Source organism: Rutilus rutilus (assembly GCF_951802725.1).
Source record: "Rutilus rutilus genome assembly, chromosome: 19".
In the NCBI taxonomy this organism is placed as follows: domain Eukaryota; kingdom Metazoa; phylum Chordata; class Actinopteri; order Cypriniformes; family Leuciscidae; genus Rutilus; species Rutilus rutilus.
Genome location: NC_140232.1, coordinates 10,058,354 through 10,065,331, shown reverse-complemented (window position 1 = coordinate 10,065,331; position 6,978 = coordinate 10,058,354). Strand labels below are relative to the sequence as shown.

The 6,978-nt window shown below is 34.4% G+C and overlaps 1 long non-coding RNA gene across 1 annotated transcript; it reads right to left on the bottom strand.

Moving 5' to 3' along the window:
* Positions 1 to 1,446: 1,446 nt before the first annotated feature.
* On the bottom strand, positions 1,447 to 3,112 carry LOC311278540. The gene is made up of 3 exons (XR_014625457.1): positions 3,052 to 3,112; positions 1,971 to 2,180; positions 1,447 to 1,836 (listed from the first exon to the last, which is right to left on the bottom strand). It is a non-coding gene; the product is annotated as an uncharacterized lncRNA (long non-coding RNA).
* Positions 3,113 to 6,978: the final 3,866 nt, after the last annotated feature.

Genomic DNA, 6,978 nt, shown 5'->3' with positions numbered 1-6,978 from the left:
TCCAAGCTGAACTAGGGGGTTTTACAAGGGGTTCTTAAAAACAGGGTCCTCTTTATGACTAAAATGTCCCTCTGGGGAACACCAGATTGCCATTTTGACATGTCCAAGCAGACTTAGTGACGCCGTGGACAGACCCGTTGTCTAAAAAGACAACGAAGGACGTGTTTGGAGACAAGGAATTACTAATTGGAACAGCATGTGACCGCATGTCAGGCATTGCCGCTACAAGCATAATAATGCATCTCCATTTTCCAAACCACTGGTCCAATGTAACTACAGTGTTAAAGCATACAGGTATAAATTTCTTTTTAATTGATTATTAAATTGTTTAATTAAGGATTTACGCAGATCAATAATATTGTTGAGTATTAAGTGTCCCCAACTAAGCAAGCCAAAACCCAAAGGCGACAGTGGCAAGGAACCAAAACTCCATCAGGTGACAGAATGTAGAAAAAAAAAACTTTGGAGAAACCAGGCTCAGTCAGCCAGTTCCCCTCTGGCCAACGAACGAACAGTGTGTAATCATGATTCAGGCAACATTACAGGTCAGAAGTCAGATTGGATCGGAACATTCAGAATATTTATACAGTTCCAGATCGGAGGTCTGAAGATCGGAGTCATCACGCCAGTATTGAGACGGCTTTGTTGAGGATCAGTGCCACTGGCTGCCGTGTCATTGTCCAGATAGCATGTAATTATTGAAACACTGAGTCAGTGTTGATGCGTCAATGCTAATTGCATTTAATTAACGTTACAAAGTGATGTTGCTTTAGTATCACTCTTGCAGTTAGTGAAATAATGTTTAGATTAATGTTTATTAATGTTTAGATCAAAACTAACTTTAGCTGGAAAATAACTTTATTAAAGAACCGCTATAAAGCCAAAACAATCTTACGTTAAATTATACATTTATCTCTGTAAAGCTGCTTTGAGACAATCTACATTGTTAAAAGCGCTATATAAATGAAAATGACTTGACTTGACTTGACTTTAGATTGCAACCACAAATCAATGGTAATAGTAATGATTCAATGTTACAAAGTGATATTTTATCCATTATTAATGTTGAACAAAAATCAATGGTAATGTAATTGAATCAACATTACACTCTTTTTGATTCTACATCACTGATGCTGAATCAATACTGAAATTAACAAAAATAATCAATGGTAATATTGTTGAATCAGTGTTACACTATGTTAAATCTACAAAATTAACAAAAATATTTGGTAATATGGTTTGATCAATGTCACAATATGATGGTGATTCTTTTGTTGAAACACTGAAAATGAATGTCAGATAATATTGCCATCTCATGCACCAAGTTAATGTTGAAACAACATGTTTGGGGAAACCTTTAAAATATAAATGACATTTCCAGCAGTTGAGTCAATTTATTTTATTCAATCAATCAATCAATGACAAAAATATACTAAAATATCATTCTATAAAAAAGAAATGTGGAGAAATAGGACAAAAGCATTTCAACCTTTAAAAATAAAATTGGCTTTAGAAGTCTGATGTCATAACTACAGTGGTCCAACGGTTCAGTCATTTAAAAATCTGTCTTACATCAGACGGTCTCTTTTCCTTTGGGTTCTCTGAAATATGAAAAAGAAAGCATGATGTTACTTAAGAACAAGTCAATTCGGTTGTCACAGTCAAGTGCAATTAAGTGCATATGTCAACCCAAGCAGCATGCTTTGGCCAGATTTCCAAGATTGGTAAGGACTGGTATTCCCTCAATGATGATTCCTACTGCATCTGGCTCATGGCAGACATAGATGCTCATATCCTTCTTTTTCAGGTCCTCATGAACATGGTCTCTGCAGCCCCCTTTGAGATAAAAATAAAGTTTTTAAGACAAACAATCTCATTTGTTGATGAAAAACAAATATGTGTTCAAAAAAATCCTCTTCATTGTAAAATCCAGGGTTTTGACACAAAATGCAGGTAAATGAAATACTTACTTGTGGTGAATTAAGGGATTTAGCTTCTGGGTGGTATCTTGAGAGGTGAGAGCGGAAGGAACTCCAGGATTTAAAAGAACATGGGCAATCTATATGAATACAAGGCAAGGCATGGCTGTGTCCAAAGGTCCCCTGATGCAGTCTATAATGCTTTAAAATGTCACTCTTTCCTGGTACCACAGTGCTGCACAATTTACAGGGCCGTCCCATCTGTCAATGGGGAGAGAAAAAAAAAGTTAGTTAGCCTTTTGAATACAAGTGTGATGAAAGCCCTTTAAAAATACACTTAAAATACAAGTGAAGATTATCCTGCTGAACAAAACAAGAATGATTAACTTTAATTCATCGCAGAACTTATTTTAGAAAATAATCTGAAACCTCATGTAAAAACCCCACTGAATTTTTGTAATGATATCATCATACAGCACCTAACAGTTACAGGCAGTTAACTAATTACAATATTGGGAGGAGGGATGTTAATACAAATAAATTAGTCAAAAAATCTTCTCACTTAAACAAATGGTTTTAAAATGCATCAACAAAATATAAATATGTCAAGAGACAGGGGTTAGACATCTGCACCCAATAATTACAGAGCTATAGAAATATGAAATTTGGGTTATGAGTTAGGCCTATGCATAGAGTACATTGTGAGCGTACACTTCTGTGAAAGATGAACTATGCCGGATATTTGCCTTAACTATGCTTTACCATAATTAAACAGCTTTGGACTAATTGATAATCACTCAGCTAACGTTAGCTGTGGCTTCGTGTGTGTCTGTGCGACTCCTAAACTATGTCGAAGCCACGACAATGTTTTTGAAGTTACAAACACCTCTGAAACATTAAACTATCACACAAAGACAACATTACTTATACATCGCGCACACACACGTAGATTTATACAGTATGTGGCTCAAGTTAACGAGCTGTTTGAGATAGAGAGCACATTCGAATTTGGCGGGTCGCAAAAGTTTGTAGGAAACAGAGCTAACGTAACGTTATGCTTTTGCAGATTGCACAACACAAACACGTTAATTAGGGTAAAATCAAACTTTTAACAATACAAAGAGTTACTTACGTACGTGAAGTATAAATTATCCGGCTCCGTGAAAAACCCTGGTCGAATGAACCATAGACATAATAAATACATAGACGCCCTATTGGCCGCTGGATCGTACGTCAACGGCGCCGCCATACTGCGGAGGGCAACTTTCCCATACCTCTCATAACGAGAATTGAGAAAAATGCCTATTTCGTGTGCTGCTTGGGGCTTTATAAATCGCCACACAATTGAAAACAGCTCTCAGGGAATTACCTTTCACAAGCAAAACTGAAAATTTGTTTCTGGTTGTATTTCATTTACTATTTTTATTTTCAGAGGAGAAAGGCCGCGAAATTTAAAAATACTACTGTTATTGTGTCACGAAATGTAGTTTTAAGAGTTTTTCAGTCGACAATGTAGTTGTTTAAAGCTCAAATCTGTGGTTTATTTATAAAGATAGCGCCTATTTAAAAATGTTATCTGACGGTTTCGGAGTTGTGAGACCCAGCGATCACCGGGCGCTCAGCGCTCATGTACCCCGCCGAGAACAGCCTTACCTCGGCTATAGTGCTTCTGACGTTCGCCGTTGGATCTGATGTCTTTAGTCTAGTGGTTAAACATGAGAATAATTCGTCTTGTGTATATCTAACGGGCGATCTTTGGTCTCATTAATCTATATTTGTTCTTTGGCAATTCGTTTTGGCTGAGGGCAAAGTGAAGTTTCATAACTTTATATATTTAGGCTATTTAACTTTAACGTTGTAGCCATGCTGTATGTCTGACTGAATCGTTTACTTTATTTCTTGACTTGTATAGCGTCTTATACCTTTTAAAAACTGAAATTTAACAAAAAGAGACAGGGTTGCATCATTTTATTTTATATAGCCTATGTAAGAATATTTTAAAATATATAAATTTACATTATTTATTATTGTTATTATAATAATATACCACTTGCGATTATCAATCTATTAGTTATGCTGTTAAATTATTGTACTATCCATAGTAACTATTTAACTTATTATTTTGTATTGTCTATATTCTGTAATTGATATTTCATATTCTTTTGCTATTATTATAGTATTATACATAAACTATTATCAATATATTATTATTATTTTATAGTACTTATGATATTATATAATTATACTTTTCATTACTATTTTATTTGCTGTATACTGTTTGTTTATTTTATTGACTAAACTATTTACTATTAGCCTACTTCTCACTTTATTTTATATTTACTATTTGCATTGCACTGTAGTTGTACCATATCATATGTATTACCATAAAGGATCAGTTATCTTTGTTATTGCTAAAATCGGGTCAATGACAGAATATGCTTTTTCCACAATAAGAAAACTTTATTTAATTTAATGTGAAAATTAAATAATATCTCAGTATCTCAGTTCACAATTCTTATCCAAGAATAAAAAGCCAAATACATGACAAGCCTGAGCTTTGGCCATTCCTTATTAAAAAAAATTATTTTATAAATCTAACTGACGAGATTTTAAATAACTAGAGATGGAACTTTTTTGTACACCACATACAAACCACTGAAATCGGTTGATAAAAGTAATTTTTTTTTTGGTTTTTATCCAGAAAAACCGCAGCTCACCTGTTCATTTGCATTGATTACAGCGCAGTCTTGCCCTCCGCAAAATGGCGGACGCGTTGACGTATCGCAGCAACGTTCCAAAGCGGCCAATAGGGCGTCTATGTATTTATTATGTCTATGGAATGAACCATAGATATCTTCTTCTTCTTCTTTCGTTTTTTGGCGCATTGCATTCTCAGTGCATACCGCCACCTACCTTTGCTGTTATGCAGTCATGATTTCTTATAATCAGATTTTCCTTTTTTCTTTTTTCACTCTCACTTGCCTCTTCCTCACAAATCAATCCTTATATATAATTATTTGATGCTCCATCTCATTCCATTTCCCATATCCGATCTGGCGCTGCGTGTTCAGCTCCTCCAGACCGGCCTATGAAATCTGGAATAGACCAAAGCATCCTTATATTAAATCCTTTCACTTAAACCTGTAGTATATATGTATTCTATTAACATTCTGTATCCTACTCTATCTCTATTAAAATCATAACCTAACAAATATGCCAAATCCTTATTAACCTTCCCTCTTTCGTTTAAATATGATATCAACTCCTTCCTTTCCTCATCAAACCTTTTACAATCGTATATCACATGCTCTACTGTTTCTTTCTCCCCACAATTCTCACATAAACCAGTCTCATGAACTCCAATTATAAAGAGCGATGCGTTCAGTCTTGAGTGTCCAAGTCTCATCCTAGTCATTATAACCTCTTCTTTCCTATTTCTACCATTTCTACATTTCTTACCTACAATTTTTTTAATATTATATAAATGCCGCCCCTTATTATCTATATTCCAGTTTTCCTGCCACTCTTTAATAACATTTTCCTTAATAATAGATTTGATTTCGCCTTTACTTAATGGAACATTAAAATCTATTTCTTCCCTTTTTAAAGCATTTTTTGCTAATTCATCAGCAGATTCATTACCAGCTATTCCTGCATGCGCTGGCACCCAGCAGAATCCAACTTCTATTCCTATCCTTTGTATTCTCCATAATAATGAAAATATTTCACACATCAAATCTTCTCTAGCAGTACAATAAGTAAACAGTGATGTTAAAACAGAAGCAGAGTCAGAGCATATGACTACTCTGTCCGGTTTTACCTCCTCTACCCATGTTAATCCTATTATAATAGCGACCATTTCAACAGTATAAATTGACAATTTAGATGTTAATCGTTTAATTATTGATATTTTAAACTCTGGAATATACACTCCTATTCCTGTAATCCCTGATCTTGGTTCTTTAGATCCATCAGTATAGATGTGCATACTTGCATAGAATCTTTCCTGTATGTATTTATTAACTTGGTACTTAATCATACCCATTTCCTCCCATTCCCGTTTTTTATCTAATATTCCTAAATCAATTTTAACCTCAGAAATAATCCATTTTGGAACCTCTCCCCAAGCAGGTGACACACTACATTCCATATTAGCAATCTGATATTTCTCTGCTAACTGATTTATCTTCCATCCATATCCTCTCTCGTTACTTAAATATTCCCAACAATTATTTAAAACATCTTTAGCTATACTTTCTCCAGTGTAACTCTTTAAGGATGTCCAAAATACCAAAGACAATTGAACTCTCCATAATTTCAATGGCATTTCATTCACTTCTACTAATAATGCATTGACTGGTGTTGTTTTAACTGCTCCTAAGCATATTCTGATAGCTCTATATTGAATTCTATCTAACTTTATTAACAATGATTCTGACGCTGACCCATAAATCATGCATCCATAATCAACTGTCGATCTTATCAAGGCTTGATAAATTGTTATCATTGAGTCTCTTTCTGCTCCCCATTCTTTCCCAGCTATTGCCCTCATCACATTTAAAACCCTCCTGCATTTTTTATCTATTTCCTCAATATGTTTATTCCAGGTATATCTCCCATCTAACCACATTCCTAAATATTTAAAACTTTTAACTTGTTCTAAAGGCTTTCCATATAAAAATAATTTAATATCCTTAAAATCTTCCTTTTTCCTACTGAATATCATATAACTTGATTTACTAGTTGACATTTTAAAACTCCATTCTATACTCCATTCTTCCACCTTATTAATAGCTGTTTGCATACCTGAAATCACTTGCTTTGTATTTCGCCCTCTCTTCCAAATAGCCCCGTCATCAGCATATAATGCACATCCCACACCAAATCCTACATTGTCAAAGATATCATTTATCATAATATTAAAAAGAATTGGACTTATAACACTCCCTTGAGGAATACCATTTTCTGCCTTATAAATTGATGACTGACACATTCCGACTTGAACTACAAATGTTCTTTCAAACAAAAATTGAGATAACCAATTATACGTATTTCCATC